The sequence below is a fragment of the Loxodonta africana genome, chromosome 25 (assembly GCF_030014295.1).
Source record: "Loxodonta africana isolate mLoxAfr1 chromosome 25, mLoxAfr1.hap2, whole genome shotgun sequence".
In the NCBI taxonomy this organism is placed as follows: Eukaryota; Metazoa; Chordata; class Mammalia; order Proboscidea; family Elephantidae; genus Loxodonta; species Loxodonta africana.
In genome coordinates this window covers 45,722,387-45,744,194 of record NC_087366.1, presented here as the reverse complement: position 1 = coordinate 45,744,194, position 21,808 = coordinate 45,722,387, and positions in this window count along the sequence as shown.

Sequence of the window (21,808 nt, the reverse complement as noted above, 5' to 3'; positions counted from 1 at the left end):
CCTCTTTCTTTTTTCCTTCCCTCATATAATCAAAGAAGTTGTGCTCATTCTTTAGTTTTAGATCCTCTAATATTTTTCAAGCACATTCCAATAATGAAAATCTTATAAGACAAAGTGGTTAATATTGGATATTTATTGAGACAAGAGGAAATAGAAATTTCCTAATCTTACTTTTTAAATATGCATGTATATATATATAGCATTATGGGTCAATCTAAATACAGCTCTGGAATCAGAAAGAAAACTTTCCTTTATAAAAGTAATTCCTCAGTAGATAAAATTACTAGGTTAACCATTTTTCTAAACGATTGCCACTCACTATATGGGCATTGCCCCCCCCCCCCCCACAAAAAGAACGTTGCTTTCAAACCAACTCATTTCTGAAGAGAAATTATACTTTAAATGATTAGTAGATGTTCTTCCTGGAGAAACTGTGGCAAAAAGGGCAAAATGACCGTGATCTGCAAGCAAAGTACCAAAGGGGTAGAACCCTGCTCCTGGGATATCAAATCCTAGTTTTGACAAAAGGTTCCTTTTCAAAGTCCCTGAGTCTAGACTCCCAGAGCTGGAAGGGACCTAGGTGTGCTGTGGCCCAATCCTATTACACTCAGAACCTAAGACCCCCAGAGAGGTAAGAGACTTGTACAGGTCTCTTGAGTCCCAGTCCAATGCTTTTTCCACTACCACATACATCTCCTTTTGACAGAAATGGAACCTGCATCAAAAGCCTCATGAGAGATGCCGTGTGGGTTTAAGTGTGATGCATTTTTTATTCCGCTTTGAGAAAAAATGCTGCCAAACTGTTCTCTAGGGAGTGGAGCCTCTATAAGAAGAAGAAGGCTTTCGTGCTTGGAGATCACAATGAATAATCATTCATTTAACACCTAGACTGCATCCCAAAGGCCACAACCACCCTGGGGAAGATGATCAGATGGAGGGCCTCTGGACTGGGTTAGGAAGGAAAAAGACACAGAGAAAAGGTGAGGAGCGTAACAGCTCAGGGATGATGGAGTAGAATTGAAAAGCGAGCAGGACCAGAGAAGGGAAGAGCTATAGGTAGCAGGAGAGAGGCTCAGATCAACTCTATTCATATAAAAACCCAGTGCATAGTATTATCTTTATATACATATACAACATATTTTCCTTATATTTGTTCGGAGCACAATAAAGAGAACTAAGATAAGTACCTTTGGCTCTGCTAGGGGGTTGGGAATCCAGTATGTTTCTACATGCGGTTGTTGTTGTCTTTAAACAATTAAACCCTTGGGGAGTAGAGGCTAGTGTGGGAGAAAAAAATGAGTCTGGATGGGGTCAGACAAAATGAACAGCATCAAGAGATGACAGAATTGAAACAGAAAGGCTGGATGGGACAAGAGCAAAGTGTATTGTGACCCAGGTCAGCAGTGAAAGGGTGGCCAGTTTTCTTAGCACAGATCGATCCCTAGGATTTCCTCCTTGTTCTAGAATTATCTCAATTTGGTTACTTTTATGCTACCAAAAAGGGAGCTTTAAATTAACCTAAGCCTAAAGGATGAGTCTAGGTACACCTAGGTGTAGTATACTAGGTATACCATACAATATCAGCAAAGTTCCAGGAAAGAATTAAAAATGATTGTATTTTTCATATAGTATTAGATATTAAAATACTTAGCATATTTCTATGGGATCCCTGGGTGGGGTAACTGGTTAAACTCCTCTACTGCTAACCAAAAGGTTAGAGGTTGGAGTCCACCCTGAAGAGCCCTGGAAGAAAGGCCTGGCAATCTACGTCTGAAAAATCGGCCTTTGAAAACCCTATGGAGCACAGTTCTACTCTAACACACATGGTGTTGGCATGAGTCAGAAAGAATCAGCTTGGCAGCAGCTGGTTTTTAGCATATTTCCTTACCTATGAAAAACCAGTTGCCGCCAAGTCAATTCTGACTCATAGTGCTAAATAGATATTTGTTTAGTAGCCATCCAATGGTCTGTTACTGGACTTAAGATATTAATAGAGGTGTAGAACCAAGTTCCCGGTATGTGTATATTCAGGATGCATCTTATGTGTGTTTCCTTCTCTAACACAGTCTTACACAGTCTCAGAGCATAAGAAATCTCACATCTGATTGACTGGCTTTTTTTCTTTCTTTTTTACTTTTGTTGAGGGAGGAACCTCTTCAGTCATCACTAGAAATCATGTGGTTTGACACTTCTTACATTTTTCTCTGCACCACCTGACCACGAGGCAATGCAATGACAGAACAGAGCATGCTTTCTTTGAACCAAGTTCACATGTATTCTGAGACCAAATCTTCATCTTTCAACTTAGCTATGCTACCCTAATGACTAATCCAGAGATAGTGTCAACTGAAATGAAAGACAGATCTTGCTTAAGTCTCTTCCTAAGGGTCTTTTTTGCATCCTTGTCTCTGAATGCAGAGTGTCTGGGTCCCTCTAAAACAAATGTCTGCTGCCGGCCCGTTCCTCCCTGTGCCTCAGATTCCCCGAGGATCCAGGGAAGGCCCCTGAATGTGGCCTTGCATAGCAAGAGTAGCCTCGAGTTCTGACCAAATTTCACTTACGACATCTTCAAAAGAGAGCATTGGAAAAAACACACCTATTCCACCTCACATAAAAATATATTCTTCGACAGAGACAAAGGTTTAAATCTCGACCCAGATAAGTATCTGATTTCCATTATGCATTCAATAAACTCATCAGTGCGGCGTGTGGCTTGTTGGGACCCGAGTCATTTATATCTCATCCAACAGTCCGAGACAGACAAACTCCTGAGATTTATGAATGGACCACATCCTCTTATAGTGAGGGATTTCCTAGAAAAATGCAAAGAGGGCATATTTCAGCCAAAGAAATACCATTCTAGAAAAAAAAAAAATTTTTTTGTCACTTAAAGGTCACTTATGATTAATTTTATTCTGCTACTTTTTTTTTTAATGTGTAATTTAAAACAGAAAGTTCATCATTTCAGATACAATCTTTTAAACATTCCTAACAAATCCAGTTCCTTGGACTTGAAAATAATGACGGTGATGGAACGAGTCCTATCAATCCTTGTCACATTATCATTATTTAGTAGTAGTAGCGTTATGTTATCATCAGCATTATTTCCAAGTCCAAACAACTAGGTTTCCAGGCTTTTTATTTAAAGCAGCTTAAATCCGGACCATGCTTGAAAACACTGCTATGTTTTGTGATCCATTTGAATTAAAGTGCTTAGAAGTCAGTATCAACAAGGAGCAAATGACCTCTTTAAATACACCTAATTTACTGAGTCCATTAGGTTTATGGTAATAAATAAAACCTCTGCAATGCTTCGTAATAACAATAATGCCTCTCAAATGATTCTGCCCTTAATGACCAATTTCGGAGCGTTAAATGTTGTTAACAATTTACTGGATATGATTGTCCTTCTGTTTATACATATCAAATTATATAGGTCATCGTGTTACCTTTGCAGGCCAATTGCAGGATTTACACTGAAGTTCCGTAAAATAATTGCCAGGCATTTCATTATAGTGATTTAAAAAAAAAAAAAACAAAACTCATTCTCGGCAGGTTAGGAGGTTTTTGCACTGACACTTTTCTCTAACTTTTTCCCCCTCAGGATCAGGTAATTAAAAGGGTATTGATGCAAAGGGAAGCTGAGCACCACATGGCTTGGCAAAGTGTTTCCATAAAGTTCTGTCCTGTAGCTGTGGATACAAACTCAAGCTGGTCATGTGCAGGACTCCAGCATGTTGAGCCCACTACCCCTCGGCACAGCCAAATGTTTCAGCAGCTGCCCTTTTGTCCTGTTTCTTAAATAAACAAAGAACAGATACAAATTAATGACCTAAATTTATGGCAAAACACACTGCCTTCCCAGAGCAAATAGCCTTAAAAGAACAGATGCTAAAATAGCATTTCTTACTCACAGACCCCCCCAGAGAAGATACTTTTGTGAGCACGTGAGTTTATATTCTATAGAAATTAATAATTTGTAGGAATGCAATCATGTCATACAATGTCACACTTTCCCCCTGATTCCGCGAGCTTCCAAGCATGGGCAGTACACCCCATGGTTTGCTCCGTACTCTCTTGCCCCATTCTGCTCCAGGATCTTAATAGCTTTATTTCACCTTTGCATCTTTATTTGGTGTTTGGCTAAGAAAGATCCAAAAATGGTTGTCCTGAGATTTTAAATAATACCTAATGATTGCATTTGGTTAATGTCATCGCTACCATGGTTTCTAAAGAGTGTCAGGAATGTCAAGAAACTGAACTGCCGGACTGAATTGTACGAAAACGAGGTTGATTCTGTTCAACTCCGTTCAAAATGTGCTTTCTGATGTTTTTTCTTGGTTTCTGTCTTAGCAAATGCCAACTCCACATAACAAAAGCCCGATGGAAACAATGCAAACCTCGCTGCTGATTTTGCATCCAGGGACTTAGCAGTAGCTTCATAATTTATGGAAAATGGAAATAAAGCTAGGTCACCTCCAGGCAGGCATTAGGGTGAAAAGGTATGGTGTGTTCATTGGCCGCACGTGGTGCTTCCTCTTTCTCCCACACTGTACAATATTTCCAATCTTATTCGATAATTTAATATACATTTTCTTGTCAAGCTTCTTGGCAGCAGGCAATGCAGCTTGCAAGATGGACTGAGAATGCCACAGGTGGGCTGATTAGCGGGTGGCATTTCTGAATTCTAACAAGCTGTTAGCATTATGTCTGTTTGCTTTAGGTACAGATGTGAAATGATTTGACAGTAGATTTCAAAAGTGGGTGAGTGCATTTTTGTATGTCAAACTATGGAAATATGTTTTTTTTTAATTTCACACATTGATGGTATGTATTGTATTTATTAATTTCAGAAAGTATATGCCACTGACATGGCATAAAAATGAAAAAAAGCAGTACCCATAATGTATAAAATGAACAGATTGAATAAACATCCCACCCCCAGTTAATCAGAAAGTCGTATCTCGTGCTGCAGAAAAAGTCAGAGGTTGAAATATCTCAGCCAGGAAATAAGAGTCCTTGAAAATTTTGTTTTAATTGGTTTGTAGTGTGGTGGTGATTTAAAAAAGGAAAAAAAAAAAAAAGAAGGAGAAGCAAAAGGGAAAACAACGACCACACACAACAAATGGTGTATGGAACACTTGCCAGTCACATTAAGTGACATCTGCCCTTGTCTAAAATTTCAAAGGTAATTTCAGGATTTATAAAGGGAAGTCTCCCTGGCATACTCAAAAGAAATTTAAAATAAATGTTAGAAATTTAAATTTTGGTGTATGCTTAAGGCTGCAGTACAGACAGGAAACCAGAGAGACACCCCGAAGTTAGCAAACTAGATGGTGTCCAATGGTAATTGCAGGTCGAGTGAGGGGTCCTTGCTTTTTTTCTGAGGATGAGTCGGCCATGGGGCAGGAAAAGTTCAAAGGGGGGTTATTAGTGCTCAGGCTCGTGGGGACACCTTTGCTTCCAGGATACGGCAGAGGATTATGACATTGGTGGTTCAGTGATAGAATTCTCACCTTCCATGCAAGAGACCCGGGTTTGTTTCCTGGCCAGTACATCGTATGCACAGCCACTACCTGTGTGTCCGTGAAGGCTTGCATGTTGCTATGATGCTGCACAGGTTTCAGTGGAGCTTCCAGACTAGGATAGAGTAGGAAGAAAGGCCTGCTGATCTTCCAAAAATAAGGAAATGAATACCTTATGGATCACAGTGGTCTGACCTGCAACCAGTCATGGGAAGGGATGAGGCAGGATTTAGTTCCATTGTGCATGGGGTTGCCCTGAGTCAGAGCGACTCCAGAACAGCTAACAACCACCACTGTTCTCCAGTTTGTCCTCTTCCCCAGTCCTTGGAGAATCTTCCATCCCCACTAATTATAGCCAGTCTTCTACCCATGGAAGAACCTTCCTGTAGATGGAGGGATCTGTGGTAGGATCTGAGAAGTCCTTCAATCATAGTCCAGCAGGGTCAGAAGGAAGAGCTGAGCACAGTAGACACTCAAGGTACAGAGGAAGTTCTCAAGTGGAGACCAGCCAGTGTGGGAAGGAAGCGCCCCGACAGGAACACCAGAATTCTGACCAGCAGCCGGGCACGAGGTGGGGGCTTCAACACAGAAGTGCCCAGTCAGCACCATCTACCATCAGGTGCAAGAAGGAGTTGCAGAAAGCACCAAGCAACATGAAAGAGGCTCGGGTCCATCTCCACCGCTATTACTGATGTTAAGAGCTCTAAACGATCTTAAAGAATAGCTAATACAACACTCTGATTTGGAAGATGAAAAACCGTGGCTCAGAAAGGGAAAGTGTCAGATCATTTTCACCAGAAGTACTTTGTTCAGCCCAGCAGGTCTGTGAGGTGAGCTGGGAAAAGACCAGGCTTCCCAGGTGAGAAGATAGACTCAGGGCATTTGCTCACAGGCACTCAGCTGAGCTTCTAAGCTCCTTGTTCACTATTACAAAGGAGAACCTAAAATATCTTTTTAGATAACAATATTCATTCAACAAATATTTAATGGGTACCTGTTTTGTGCCGGGCATTTTTCTGGGTGCTGAGGATAAGCAGTGAATAAAATAGACAAAGATCCCTGCCCACTAGGAGCCTACGTTCCCCACAGAGGAAGACCCACAATGAACACAATGACAAAGTGTTTTATACAGTATTTAAGATGGAGAAAAGGACTGTGGAAAAAACTGAAGCAGACAAGGGTGATTCAGAGTGTGGTGGGAGTGGGGTGACTGTGGCCAGAGAAGGTCTTCCTGGAGGAAGGGAGTCAGTGAGGGACACCAAGATCAGGGACAATATTCCAGGCAGAGCAAACAGCAAGTGCGAGGCCCCTGAGGCGAAAGCCACGAGGTCAATGTGGCAGGAAGAGAGTGAGCTGATGGGAGCAGTCACCAGGTGCCAGAGAGGTGATGGTAGGGTGTAAGGAGGACCCTGAGGCCATGGTAGAGGGTTATCATGGGGACCTCCCTATTCTTAAAATTCTTTTATTCTTACAGGGAAAAGCTTTCCAAATTCCAAATGGCAGACTTATAAGTGAGTTTCTGAGCCTGCCCTGAAATCTGAAACCCCACTGTTCCATCTCAGGTTCAGGCATTGTAAATACAAAACTGGAACACTTTCTTGTGCGAAATACACAATGACTGTTTTAAACTCCTGCCGTGGTTTCTCCTGGCGTATCCTGTCCCTCCCTCTTATGGGTAAAGGTGCGCTCTTTGGTCATTCTTAACCATTTTAACAATCAACAATTTAAAAATAAGAATAATCATCCTGGCTCACAAATCTTAGCGACTATGCTTTCCTGCTATTTTTAAATTAGTTTTTTCCTAATAGGCCTTTGGTTAATGAAATAATTTCTTACATGTTTACATATTCTACTATCTTAAATATACCCAGATCTTAGACGTAATAAGAAAAAGGGTGTGCATTGGAGGCCGTCCTGAGATCCCTGAGAGCAAGACAAAACACGAGGGTCTATGTTGACACCCCTTATCCTCTGTGCCTGGCATACTGTAAGTACTTAATAAAAGTCTTTTGAATGATAAAGGGCATTTTTATCAGGAAAAACAAGTAAGATGGACAGCAAAAGGAAATGAATTTTAATTTTGCCTTCTCAATACAATTGGAATGTGGGTAATTTCCTCCTCCTTCATACCACCTACTCCCAGAAATAGCACAGCAGGAGGAATGTGGCTCCATCCTCCAAGGGCCTGGAGCTAACAGAAGGCTTACCTCTGCTGGTCAGCATCTTGGGAGGGGGTTTATACACAGAAAGTCCACTGGGTGCTAATCCTGGGTGAGGGGCTTTGATGTGTTCTCCCATCCAGGGACACTTAGAGAGAAGTCAGTGTCCGCAAACACTGCTGACCTCTGCGTTTGTCCAGCTGCTGGAGGTTGAGTCACCCTCCCCAGTGGAGGCCAGCTGCTTCACAGGGCTACTGCATGCCTGACGTCTCTTGCCCTGATGGTTAGTCCCTAAGACCCAGCAAGTTTTCCCGAGGACTTAAAACTTACTCCTCCCCAAATCGCCATGGTGTTAGCTGCCACCAAGTCAGCCCCCGACTCATGGCGACCCTACATGCAACGGGATCACACTGTTGTGATCCACAGGGTTTTCACTGGCTGATTTTCAGAAGTTGATCGCTAGGCCTTTCTTCCTAGTCCACCTTAGTTAGGAAGCTGCACCAGAACCGGGTCAGCATCATAACAACATACCAGCCTCCACTGACTGTACTTATGGTACGTTATCCAGGAATCGAACCCGAGTCTCCCTCATGGAAGGCGAGAATTTTTATCACTGAACCATCACTGCCCTCCTAATATCACCATACCCAATGCCTTTAAAAAATACAAGAAGAAATGACTTCCTTTGAAACTAATATTTTGAAAGAACATTTCTTTACTGCAACATGCCCATCTCTGGCCAGACACAGAAGGTTGCTGAGTTGTCATGTGGACAGCCGGCACTTGAGTGATGTGTTGGGGAGAGATGATGGATTTGTGAGATCCAGCCCCACTCCTGGCTTGCCTGGTCCCCCCTGTGACCAATGGCAGGCATTTTTGAGACAGCTGGCATGGCGAGGGTGCAGGCTGAGACGCTGCAACGAACTCACTGGCCTCTGCACGGATCAAAGACTCATTAGCATCCCGCTCTCACCAAATCAACTTATTGGCTCAGACAATCTGTATTGCTTTAAACCTTTAGGTAGCTATAAAATTTATTTGTCAAGGGCACAGGGTTAGGATCTGATTTTTGACAGTTCCAATCCAGAGACAAAAAGTACACAATCCCAAAGCCATACACATTGCATAGGTTGTAACTCTAGTTTTTTGACAAATGCAAATTAAAGATTATTTCCCAAAGTACCAAAATAATAACTCTGGATTATAAAATATGACAAATAGGCCACAAGAAAATGGAAGAAATAGCTCACCTGAATGGCAAACCACTCAAAAAATGACTTTATGGTTTATGATGTCTCAAGACTGTCTTGAAAGATTTATAAGATCATAGAATTTACAGTGTGGCACTGTATGTTCCCTGGTCTGTTGAATATTATTGTTTGTGGGTCTCAGTAGACAAAAGGCAAGCTGAGAACTCTAAAGGCGCTGAATTCTAATTCAGATTTTACCACTGACTTACTGTGTGTCTGCTGGCAAGTTATTTAACTCTTCTGTCTTCTCATTTTATCAGACATATAATGGGAATTACAATAGTCAATTATTTACCCTTTGGGTAAACTGTGGAAAGAAGAGTAAAAAAATGAAAAACATTCTTAGGAAATATGACCGTCTACCTATGGAATAATGCAAAAGGCTTCTCTTTATAAAGAAGAGTTTACTGTTGATGTGGTAAACTTTAAATTTTGGATCTTTAGGTTTGCCCATTCTGATGCTTCTCCGTGTGGGCTGTCCAGTCTGCTGGAAATAGCCAAGGCACCAACCTTTCTGCTGTTCGTTTCCCTTTTAAGGATCTTCAAGTCCCCATTACATGATTGCCTGCGAGGAAAAGAAAGCAGCCTGTTTTCCGGTTGGAGTCTGATGCTATTTGTGCGGTTCTCGGAGCAGAGGGAAAGATGGGGGCTTCTGACTCCCTCTCAGTGAATCTCTGGCTTCCTTATGGGTCATGGAGCCGGCTCCACGTTAAGGACTCATGGGACTGAGGCTCCTTCTGCTGCTTGGGTTGACTTGTCCAGCACAGGACAACGTTGAGCCTGAAATGGGAAAACACTTGTCTTTGTGGTATCAAACATAGTAAAGGCGGGGGAAAAGAAGAACAATCATTTAGTTGCATCCCAAAAGGAAAGCATGGAAACTATATAAGCATCTTTAAAAAAAAAAAAAACAAAAAACCAAGAGGTATAAAAAAGCCTCCTGTCGTGTGGAGTGCAAGCAGGAAGCAGCTGTTGAGTGGAGGGGATAATGGATGGGGGTCTGGTGAGCAGCTCGGAGGAGATGGCTTGGTGGTCGGGCAGGGCCAAGGCTGCGCCTGCCAGGGAGAAGGGAGCGCATCAGGCCATAAATCAAGTCAGGAATTCCAATAACTGGGTATGTGGTGCTGACTTGCTTCTCAGTGTGTTGCATTTTCTCACTCATAATTCTCTCCAGTGTGAAAGAGAAAAACGAGAGGAGAACTTCAGGATCACTTATGTTATGACTGAATTGGGGGTCCCATCAAATAAAACACTTCCAGTTTTGAAACTGATCTTTGTTGAAGGATCTTATTTATGCCTTTCCTCTTTGTTAAGCATGCAATTAGGCACTTGAATTTCTAACCAATAAGTTGATCTGGTACATGCCAGATAATGGGTATACAGTTGTTCGCATGATTTAGAATTGACTTTAAAATTGCAGGTGCTCACCCTGCCAGTCCTTAGATGTTTTCTAAGCCTAGAAGCTTCCCTTTCTACAAGCCAGCATCACCATTCGCTTATAGTAACTCCCAGCGTAAAATTTTATGCAAATTACATAGTTTGTTTATAGGCATATTAGCATTTTTAACAGCTTAAAATCTTTCATTCAAGCGTACATGAATTAGATTTTTCAGATGCCTTGCCATGTATTTTTATTTACTTCTACAAGGTTGAATTTCTACTAGACTAATAAGAAATAAACTAATTGTCATTTCTTAAACGATAAGAATAAAGTATGTTTTTCAGTTAATAAAGGGCTTTCACATCCAGACTTAACATGTTGTGAGCATGGGGTTGAGTGTTTTGGGTTTTTGTTTGTTTGTTTGTTTGTTTGTTTGTTTGTTTTCATTCTATACATTTTACTAAAAATAGTTTACCAAAAGAAAAAAATCTGCTTTAATTGTGCTTCAAAAAAAAAATCCATCATCTGCCAGGAATTTGTTACAGTAACATTAGAATTTGAAATAGTAAGAATAGAATAGTCAGCAAAAGAGAGACTCCCCATAAAGAGAAGGTCACCATCAGGATGCAGAAATACCCTATAATTCACTTGCTGGCTCTTCCGCCTTCATTCCCCGCACTGGGTATTTCACAGTTAATGGCCAAAGAAAAGGATTTGGAGGGAACCTGGTGCTCTGCTAGGTGGGGTAGAGGGTTTTGCTGTGCACCACGGGGTGACGGCATCCTCTTGACGCTGATGCAGAAGGAAGGGTCATCACTGTGCCAGGACAGTGACAGCAGGGGCAGCTGCCACCCCCACTGGCACATGCCACTTGACTCTGTGCCTAAAGATAACAAAACCGAGCCATAGGAAAACAGGAGAATTCCATTAGCGGGAGCATGCATCCTCCGGGAGAGGTGGGCAGGCTTCAGGCTCCCAAAGTTCCCTGAGTAACCAAGGAGGCCCCGGTAAATGCATGAATTCCACGGTCTTCTCTTACCCTACCAGGCTTTTCCGTGCCCATCAGCAATTTAAATGTGTGCTCCATTGCCTCCCCCACTGCCACGCTGAATTGGCAGCTTGGATCTCGGGACATCCTCTTTCCTGGAGGGGCTGTTTTGCTCAGTGAGAAGAGGCGTGTTTAACATCTAGGATAGAAAATGAGAGAAAATTGAAGGAATGGAGTAAATAAAGGCAGTGGGGATGCTGAAAGAGAGAGAGTTGAAAACATGGAAGAAGCGAGGATAGTACAGAGCAAAGCAATAGAAAATAGGCAATAACCACAGTACCTGCCTTCTTCAGGAGAGGTCCTTTGGCTTATTCAGAAAAAAAATATGGAAAAGGGAAATCAAGAAGTGTCCCCCAAAAAGAAAAAAAAAATCCCTCCAAGCAAAGAAAAGAGTGTCTATGGCACAAAGATAAAAATTTTAGTCACACGAAAGTCAGAAAATTTGAAGTACAGTTGGGAAGCTCCATGGAAAGGGCAACCTAGATATGTAAGTACATAAACATGAAAATTGAGGCACGGTAGAAAGAACAATCAAAAGGAATTGAAATCTCAACTAATCCAAATTATCTGGAAACGTGATCTTTTGGTTCTCTGAACTTCTGGATAATTCAGGTTAGCCTGTTGTTGTTGTTGTTGTTAGGTGCCGTCGAGTCGGTTCTGACTCACAGCGACCCTGTGCACAGCAAAACGAAACACTGCCCAGTCCTGCACCATCCTTACAATTGTTGTTTTGCTTGAGCTCATTGTTGCAGCCACTGTGTCAATCCACCTTGTTGAGGGTCTTCCTCTTTTCCGCTGACCCTGTTCTCCGCCATGAGTGATGTCCTTCTCCTGGGACTGATCCCTCCTGACAACATGTCCAAAGTATGTAAGATGCAGTCTCACCATCCTTGCTTCTAAGGAGCATTCTGGTTGTACTTCTTCCAAGACAAGGGTTAGCCTAGAAACCCTTAAAACTGTCCTAGTAAGGATAGATGACAACTCTTTCCTTGAAGACTAAGGAATTCTTGTTGACTTTAAGTCATCACAAAAATTTCAATTCTCATTTGTTGCCAGAGCCCATTTTCTCTAGTTGGGTGCAGTGTTTAAGAGCAAGGGCTCTGGAGTCACACAAAATTGGGTTCAAATCCGGCTCAATTCCTTACTAGCTGTAGGGCTGGGACAGTTTGCCTAACACTCATCTGTAAAATGGGAGAATAACAGAAATTAACACATAGGATTGTTGTGAGGATGAATGAAAAAAATTAATGTCAATCGCTTAGTACAGTGCCTGGCACACAATCCCACTCAATAAATCTTAAGTTTCTGTTGTTGTTGTCATCATAGTTGCTACCATTTCCACTCTATATGAGGAGATATAAAATATATAAATACTCATTTCGAAACCCTGGTGGCGTAGTGGTTAAGAGCTATGGCTGCTAACCAATAGGTCAGCAGTTAGAATCCACCAGGCACTCCTTGGAAACCTATGGGGCAGTTTTACTCTGTCCTATAAGGTCGCTATGTATCAGAAACGACTTGACTGCAATGGTTTTTTTTTTTTTTTATCTACTCATTAGCCTGAATGTGTTTACCATATCACTTATTGATATGGTAAACGTGTTTTCTTGAGCTCAATTGTCTCTGCCTTAAAAATGGGATATATTAGGAGATGGGGTAGGGAGACCAGGAGAGGACTGACAAGAGTTAGGGCATGGTCAATTAGATTTCATTGGTATTTCCAATATGATGACTTTTAATGTATTTAGGCATAAAGTAGGATTTGTAAATTTTCTACCATTGTCCTATCATAAAATGGAAATCCACTACCAGCTTCTGTTTGATGTCCCGCAAGCCTGGGGTTCTCATTTTTAAAATAACTCCACATATGCATGAAATTCTCAAATTATTCTTAAAACATTGTGTAGCCTAAATTACTTTTCGTTTAAAAAATTACAAAAACCGAACAGGCAAAAAATTCTCTCTCACGCTCAAGAGCATCAAGTAAGGGACAGCTCCGGAAAAGATAGGTTCACAAGAAACCAGTAGTCCCTCTTCCCCACTGAGAGGCAATCCCCCGAGAATGGAGTTAAGTGTGTGTATAGTCAACAAGGGCTGAGAAACCCAATGTTGTGGGGCAGGCATGAGTAGGAAGTTTCCTATGGATTTGGGGACTTCCATAAGCTCAATGGAGCCCCGGTGGCCCAGTGGTGAAGAGCTACAGCGAGCTATGGCTGCTCACCAAAAGAATGGCAACTCAAATGCGCCAGCCACTTCTTGGAAACTCTACAGGGCAGTTTTACTCTCCAAACAGAATCGACTCAATGGCAGCATGTGTTTATTTATTTATTTTTTTAGTTTGGTAAACTCAATGTAAATACATGTGGGGTAAAAAGCTGACTTCCCAGCTCTCTTAGTTTCCTAGTGTTGCTGTAACAGAAATACCACAATGTAGATGACTAAAAAAACAGAAATCTGTTTGCTCACAGTTCAGGAGGCAAGAAGCCAGAATTCAGGGTGTGGCTCTAGCAGGTAGGCATTCTTTGTCTATTTCAGCTTCGAGTAGCTGGCAATTCTTGGAGTTCCAGAGATTACAGATTGATCTGCCTCTGACATCATCAGTGAGCCTCTCTCTCCGCCATATATGTGCTCGTCAATCTGCTCTTTTAGAGCCCAGAAGTGATTAGGTTTAGGACACACCCTACACCGTTATGACCTCGTTGACATAACATCAGATTGCATTCTGGAAAATGATTACATTACATTACATCCACAGACGTAGGGATTAGGATACCAACACATAGTTTTGGCGGGGGCGGGGAGGGACACAATTCAGTTGATAACACCAGCTAAAATGGGATCTCAGGCAAATCTTCTGGGTGAGTCTTAGCTATTAGAAAAAATATTGTATTTCTTTTAGAAAATGGTATTTAACAATCCAGAGACAGTTACACATGATGCAGAAAGTACACGAGGTACATCTTCCTTCCCAAGGACCATTCTATTTAGCATAGAAGAGTTGACAAAAATCACAGCCCAAGATGGCATGACAGCAGGCTTATTTATAATGATTATCACAGTAGATGGAAAAATGTAGACAAAACTTTCCATAGAACAAGTCTACCACAAAATCTCTTGAAGAGACAGAAGGGGATGGTTAGCTATCATAGAATTATTCCTTACTTAATGGAGTAAAGTTTCTAAAATTCTACCCACCCCTTTTGATCGTTTTCCCAAATCTCCTGTGACTTAGATTTGAGATTCAGACTCCTCATTCCTGTGTGAAATGTACTGCTTACTCCATGGACATGTGAAACTTCTCAGGGCAGCAAATTGTGCCATTCCTCTCTACATGTGTGTGTCCCCGAGACAAAGGGACTACGGAGGTATTCTGTTCAGCAGTTCATCTTTCCAACGGGTACACACACTTGGACCTCTGCTGCTGAGAGAAATCAAATTTTACACCCACCACCAAAGTGTTTTTTTGATCATTTGGGTTGTTTTGCTTCGTCCCTGCTTTTTGTTGTTTAATTTCGTTTACAGTGCAAATAGCCTCAGCAGACGCTAACCATTAATTCTGGAAAACAGAGCCAATGTCTCTTTTTATTCGCTCCCTCGCCCCCACTACCCAGCTCAGCATGGAATAGAAAGGACCTTGCCCTCCCTCCTTTTGCGCTGCTGGAATGAGAAAGAGCCCTCGTCCCCCTCACATCTGCTGTAGGACAGAGGCCCCATTAGGCCTGGGAGGGCAGAAGGGCCTCGGAGCACTGGCTATGAGACAGGGGGGTGACCAGAGCCAAGGCAGCAAGAAGCAAGGAAGAGCCTTCCCGTGCTGGATAGAGATGCCAGTCTGTGCCTGAGCCTTCAAACACTGCTCTGCTCTCCCTTCCCCATACCGAGGGGAGCCCCCTCCAGCAACTTTGCTTAATTACCCTGTTCTGAGAGGCTAGAAAACCCCCTCAGCCGAACAGTCCACAGATTGAGCCTTAACTGCCAGCGGATTCCTGTCAGGGATACTATTCAGAGTATTAATTATGTTACTGAACACTCTGTGTTCATGCCCCACTATTAAACCACCAGAGTCAAAAGGAGAATACATTTGCTAAACAAACCTGGACACATGAATAGCATCTCTGAGAGGCTTCAGGCAGACCACTTCTGACCTGCCACTGAAAGGTACTGGGTGAAGACAGGGGCCGAGGCAGGAGAACGTTGAGCTAGGAGCCAGGAGATCACCTGTCACCTGTATGCCATAGGACTAACCACTCATCCTCTCCCGTGCCCAGTTTTCTTGCCTGTAAAGTTTGAGAAAGGGGTTTACGGGGCAGCTGTAAGTAAGGATCCATGGGATAACAAAAGTGAGAGCACTTCGTAGACTATAAGGGGCTGTACTGTTGTTGCATTAGCTGCCACAGGCTTGGCTCCGGCTCATGGTGACTTCCGCACACGACAAGATCAGGCTGTTGTGAGCCTTGTGGTTTTCACTGCCTGATTTTCGAAAGTTGATTGCCAATCCTTTCTTCCTAGCCTGTCTTAGTCTGGAAGCTCAGCATCATAGCAACACGCAAGCCAACACTGACAGATGGGCAGTGGCTGAACATGAGCTGCGTTGGCCAGGAATCAAACCCAGATCTCCTTCGTGGAAGGCAGAGAATCCTACAACTGAGCCACCACTGCCCCCAAGGGCTGCACACACACGCACATGCTCAGGTGACTTGACTGTGTTTCCTTGCTGGGTGAACCAGTAGGATTGAGAGCAGGTTAGGGAATGAGGTGTCCTCTCAGTTTCAGGCCATCCCCTCCTGATTTGTGCTTGCTTCACTCATCCCTTTGATGGTGAGACTGCCAAGTCCGGCTCAGTGGAAAAATCAGACATTGGATACTTCATATTAAATGGAGCAATATGGTATGGAAGAGATTAAATGCAGGAGTTTTTGGAATCAGAGAGCACTGGTTCAAAACCTTTCTCCGCCCCTTGCTATATGACACTGGGCATGTTATTTAACTTAACTAAGCCTCCACTTCCTGGACTATAAAATGTGGGTGACAAGGACATTACCCTCTACTATGAATCAGATTGTGCCTGGTAAAACATGTGTTGCAAATCCTAACCTCTATACCTGTGGTTATAATCCCATTTGGGAATGGGTTGTCTTTGTTATATTAATGAAATGGGATTACTGTAGGGTGTATCTTGAGTCAATCTCTTTAGAAATATAAAAAAGGTTAAATGCAAGCTAGAAGCAGGGATGGGGAGAGAGATGCCAAGCCACATGAAGATCACCCAAGAACAGAAGCTAAAAAGAGACAAGGACCTTCCTTCAGAGCTAACAGAGAAAGCCTTCCCCTAGAGGGACGGTGCCCTGAATTCTGTGAAAGAATAAATTCCTGTGTATGAAAGCCATCCACCCTTGGTATCTCTGTTATAACAGCACTACATAACTAAGACCCCCTCCATAGGGCTGCTGTAATGATTAAATGAGACAATGCATGGTAAGCATTCACCACGGTACCTGGTACATGGTCAGTGTTAATGAATGTTAGCCAACTTTTGCACTGTTGGGTCCAGAGTACACAACCATACTCTTCTATTTGTGACTACAGTAGGCATTATGTGAACCGCTAGTGTTCGGCCATTCATTTGAGCTACTTTTTCAAGCCATTCAAAGCTCAGTTCAAATATTACCACCTCAGTAAAATCTTTCTTAATCCAGTCCCAAACCGTGCTCCCCAGGTTGTACCAGTCTAAGTGCTATGTTCAGGATCAGCCTCACGGGCCTGTGACCTGTGCAGCCATACAGTCCCTATGCTTTCAAGGGCCCCTCACTTGCTTTAACACTCTCTGTTGTCATCACCTTTTTTTTAACAAAGGGCCTGCATTTTCATTTTGCACAGCCCCCTGCTAATTACGTAGCCAGTCCTGGTCACAATGCTTTGTTTTTGCCTCAATTCTGTCTTGTGAAATTTATAATTATAATTTATTATTTGTTGCTAACCTGCCTTATGGAATATAACTCCGTTAAGGGCAATGATACGGTTTAACTTCTTTTTTCCTCATCATCTTTGCCCGTCCCTGCCCTGCCCACACCCGTGCCTAGTAGAGAGCTGTGAATATATATTGGTGTTCATAAAAAGCTAGCTGAATTCAGTTATGACCTCCACTTTGAAAAGAAACAGTAACAACCGCTTGTCTTTTCTGAGATTTTACTGTTTGGTCCATGTGAAATCAAAGCCCCTTAGGATTTTGTGGTTATATGAAAGACTGTTCTACTCTGCAGAATTTTTCATTTGGTCTCAATTTGTTTCTTGGCATAAGGAAAAAGGGTATAGCGGCGAATGGTTATGGGCTAGTATATCTAAATCCTATTTGCTCCTCAGACAAAATACAGAAGACCTAGATTTGGAATTTGCTCTGAAGAATACTATCATAGAGCTTTGAAAGGATGCATAGAAAACTACGGAGTTGGCATTTTGAGAGAAACGATTCTGGGTATGGGTGAGATTCTACTCTAAGTCCCTCTCAAGTGAACCATTTATAGAAGTTAGCCTGAATAAGCATGCTGACAAGAATTGGCATCCACTTTTTTTTTACTTAGGATAGGAGTTAAAGAATTCTAGAATAAGTAATGTATTTATCATCTATTTAAAGCAGTTAAGATCACTGAATCCCAGACTGGACATGCCCTAGAGTCTGAAAAAGGCAGAAATGGAAGAAATAATTTTTCCAGTTACCAATAGGATGATGATAGTGCCTATTCTAGCCTCTAGGTGAAGACAAACTAGAAAGAAAGTCCAGGTGATCCACTTCGAAAAATTAGCCAATGAAAACCTATGGGTCACAACAGAACATTGTCCAACGGGCTTGCTTTGGGCATCTCCTCAGGAAGGATCAATCACTGAAGGAGGACATCATGTTTGGTGAAGCACAAGGCCAGCAAGGTTGAGGGAGACATTCGGTGAGATGGATTGGCACAGTAGCTTCAACAATGAACTTGAACATGCTGGCGATCATGAGGAGGACACAGGACTGGGGAACATTTTGTTCTGTTGTACACGGGTCACAGGCTGTCTTTCTCTGTATCTATTATGTACCGTAGATGAGCCTGTCTCCAAATCTGAAAAACCTACATCAAAATCTTTTACTGAGATCTATTAAGATCCTTTTTGGGAGGGAAGGGTAAGATGTTAATCAAATAATTTGACTAAGTCGTGTTATTCATGACAATTGAGGAATAACATGCATGCCTGTGTATCTGAAAGTGGTTAAAATGGGCGAGCACCTGGCACCAGGACACAACTGCTCCTTGCACTCCTTACCTCCCACCACCCACCTCCAGACGCTTGTCCTTCACCCCTGGCTGCTACCCTTGGTCCCTCTCTTAAATCTGCCCTTCTTTCTATGAAAGCAGGTCCATAGCTAGAGAGGCTTAATCAGTGGCCTTCTAAAAAGATATTGGCGCAGATTACTAAGTAGATAGGTAAAGCTTAGGGTGGGAGACAGGCCTGTCCACAAAAAAGACGAAGTTCAGATTTGATTGATGACCTACTAATGAAACAGGTAGAAAAGCACAGCAGGTAAATTGAAGAAGCCATCGGTGTGCCCCGGCAGCTGATGAGTATATTAGCCCCCATGTCTTTTGGAGAAGAGGAATTAAAAGATCCTACCTTGGTGACATTTCATTTTGGGATTGGCTAGTGTTTTGGATTGAATCGTGTCCCCCAGAAAGGTGCAACACAGAGACAGACACAGAGGGAAGGTGGCCATATGAAGATGGAGGCAGATATTAGAGCGATGCATCTATAAGCCAATAAATGCCAAGGATCACTGGCTGTACCAGAAACTGGAAGAGAGACGTAGAACAGATTCTCACTAAGACCCCTTGGAAGGAAGAAACACAGCTGGCACCCTGATTTTCAACTTCTAGACTTCAGAACTGTGAGACTATAAATTTCTCTTCTAATAAGCCACCCACTTGTGGTACTTTTTTACAACTGCCCTAGGAAACTAATATGGCTAGTAAGTGGTAATAAATTTATCTGAACTAAAAGGCAGGAGAAAAGTAGGTTCTACCTGGAGGGAACAATAGTCCAGAAAGGCCTGGAAGGAGAGAAGAGTGGGTAATGTGTGTGAAACTATAAATACTACACTTTGGTTTGAGTGGCTAGAATGTAAGGTTGAATATGGGTTGTTGTTGTTAGTTGCCGTCAAGTCAGCTTCAACTCATGGCAACCCCATCGCATGTACAACAGATCACAATGTTGCCCAGTCCTTCTTATCTTCACAAATCATTGGTATGCTCAAGGCCATCATTGTGACCACTGTGTATTTTGAGTGCCTTCCAACCTAGGGGGCTCATCTTCCAGCACTCTGTTGGACAATATTCTGTTGTGATCCATACGGTTTTCATTGGCTAATTTTTGGAAGTACATTGCCAAACCTTTCTCCACTGAAATCTATCCACCATGGGTGACCCTGCTGATATTTGAAATACCAGTGGCATAGCTTCCAGCATCCCAGCAACATGCAAGCCACCACGGTATGACAAACTGACAGACGGGTGGTGGTGAATGTGGGTAGGGGGAGGGAAACAAGCCTAAACTATTCAACTGAGTCATAAGATAAAGATCCCACGAATTCAAGGTAAAGGATTGTGTACTCCAGCAGGCAATGGAGAACCACAGAAGAGTCTCCACCAGGGGAATGATATGCTTAGAACCGCCACTGGAAAAATGAATGCAACAGTGGTACAGAGATGATTGGAGAAAGTCGAGACTAGGGGCAGAGAGGCCAGTGAGCAGGCTTTGGCGACAGTAGACAGGAGGGAAGAGTGAGGAGCAGGGTACAGTGGGAATGAGGAAGAGAAGCCCAAGAGTGTGGTCTTGGAGACTGAGTAGATGGGGGTGGTTGTAGGGGAAGGAGGAGGCAAAGATGATGCGATCTTGAGCCTCTGTGATTTGGGAGCAGAGGTGTTGGTGAGTGAGTGGGGTAGACGGAAGGTTTTGGCATGTGGTGTTCAAGACGCTGGAAGCAATTGAAAATTGGCAGGGCCTAGATATGACTTCATCTGAATTATATTTCAGATATTAACTCACCAACTGTTCAGATTTTGTTTCTTTGTTACCTACCAATATTTTTCAAAAAAAAAAAAGTATGTCCGGGGTCTGCTTTCTCAGGCCTAGAGTAGTCTAGGCAGAGTTTAGCTGTCTCTGATATAATGATGAGTGTTAGAGGAGATGTTTCCTCCCAAAAGACTCTGAATGGAGACTGTAACATCTTTTTATCTCAGGCTACTTATGAGATTAGTAAAATCTTTTGTTATGCATTTTAACCTCATCCCACCCTCTCCCAATATCACCCTTTTAATTAAACAGACACACATGTATACACACACGCACACACATGTGCACACACACACATCATGTTATCAGGTTTCTAGTATTTAAACCCAGTACTAGCAACTGTGAAGGAGAGATATAGAGGGGAGTGAGACACTGCCCTATCTCCAAAAGAGCCGACAATCTGGCGAGGGTGCAAACGGTTGGTTAAGCCTGTGACTACCGAGCACCAACTGAATTAGGAATGCTGAATTAGGAGGCACTATTTTATGAGGAATTTAGGAGGAAACCTATAGGGTCACTATGAGTCGGACCCGACTCGACGGCAACGGGTTTGGTTGGTTTTTTGGATGAGGAAACCCTGGTGGTGTAGTGGTTAAGATCTATGGCTGCTAACCAAAAGCTCGGCAGTTCGAATCTACCAGGAGCTCCTTGGAAACCTTATGGGGCAGTTCTACTCTGTCTTATAGGGTCACTATGAGTCGGAATCGAGTCAACGGCAACGGGATTGGTTTTTGTTTTTTTTAGGAGGCAATATAAAAAAAAGAGACCTGGTGTGTGGTGGTTAAGCACTCAGCTTAATTCAGTTTGAACCCACCAGCTGCTACTTGGGAGAAAGAAGTGCCAGTCTGCTACCATAAAGATTTACCGCTTGGAACCCTGTGAGACAGTTCTCCTCTGTCCTACAGAGTCACTATGAGTTGGAATTGACTCGACAGCAACGGATTTAGGAGGCAATCTGAGTCCCTAGGTGGTGCAAACGGTTAAGTGCTGATCTGCTAACTAAAAGGTTGGAGGTTTGAGTCCACCCCCAGGTGCCTTGGAAAAAAGGCCTGACAATCTACTTCCAAAAAGACCAGTCATTGAAAACCCTATAGAGCACTGTTCTACTCTGACACACATCGGGTCGCCATGAGTTGGAATTGACTCCATGGCAATGGGTTTAAGAGACAATACAGCCTAGTGGTTAAGCATAGATTATAATATTTAAACGTGTAGACTCTGGAACCACATTAGATGGGTTGAAAATTTTGCTTATTCTTTGTGTGAACTTCAGTCAAATTATTTAAGTTCCTCGTGCCCCAGTTGTCTATACAATGGGAATAGTAGTAATTACTTCATAGGGTTTA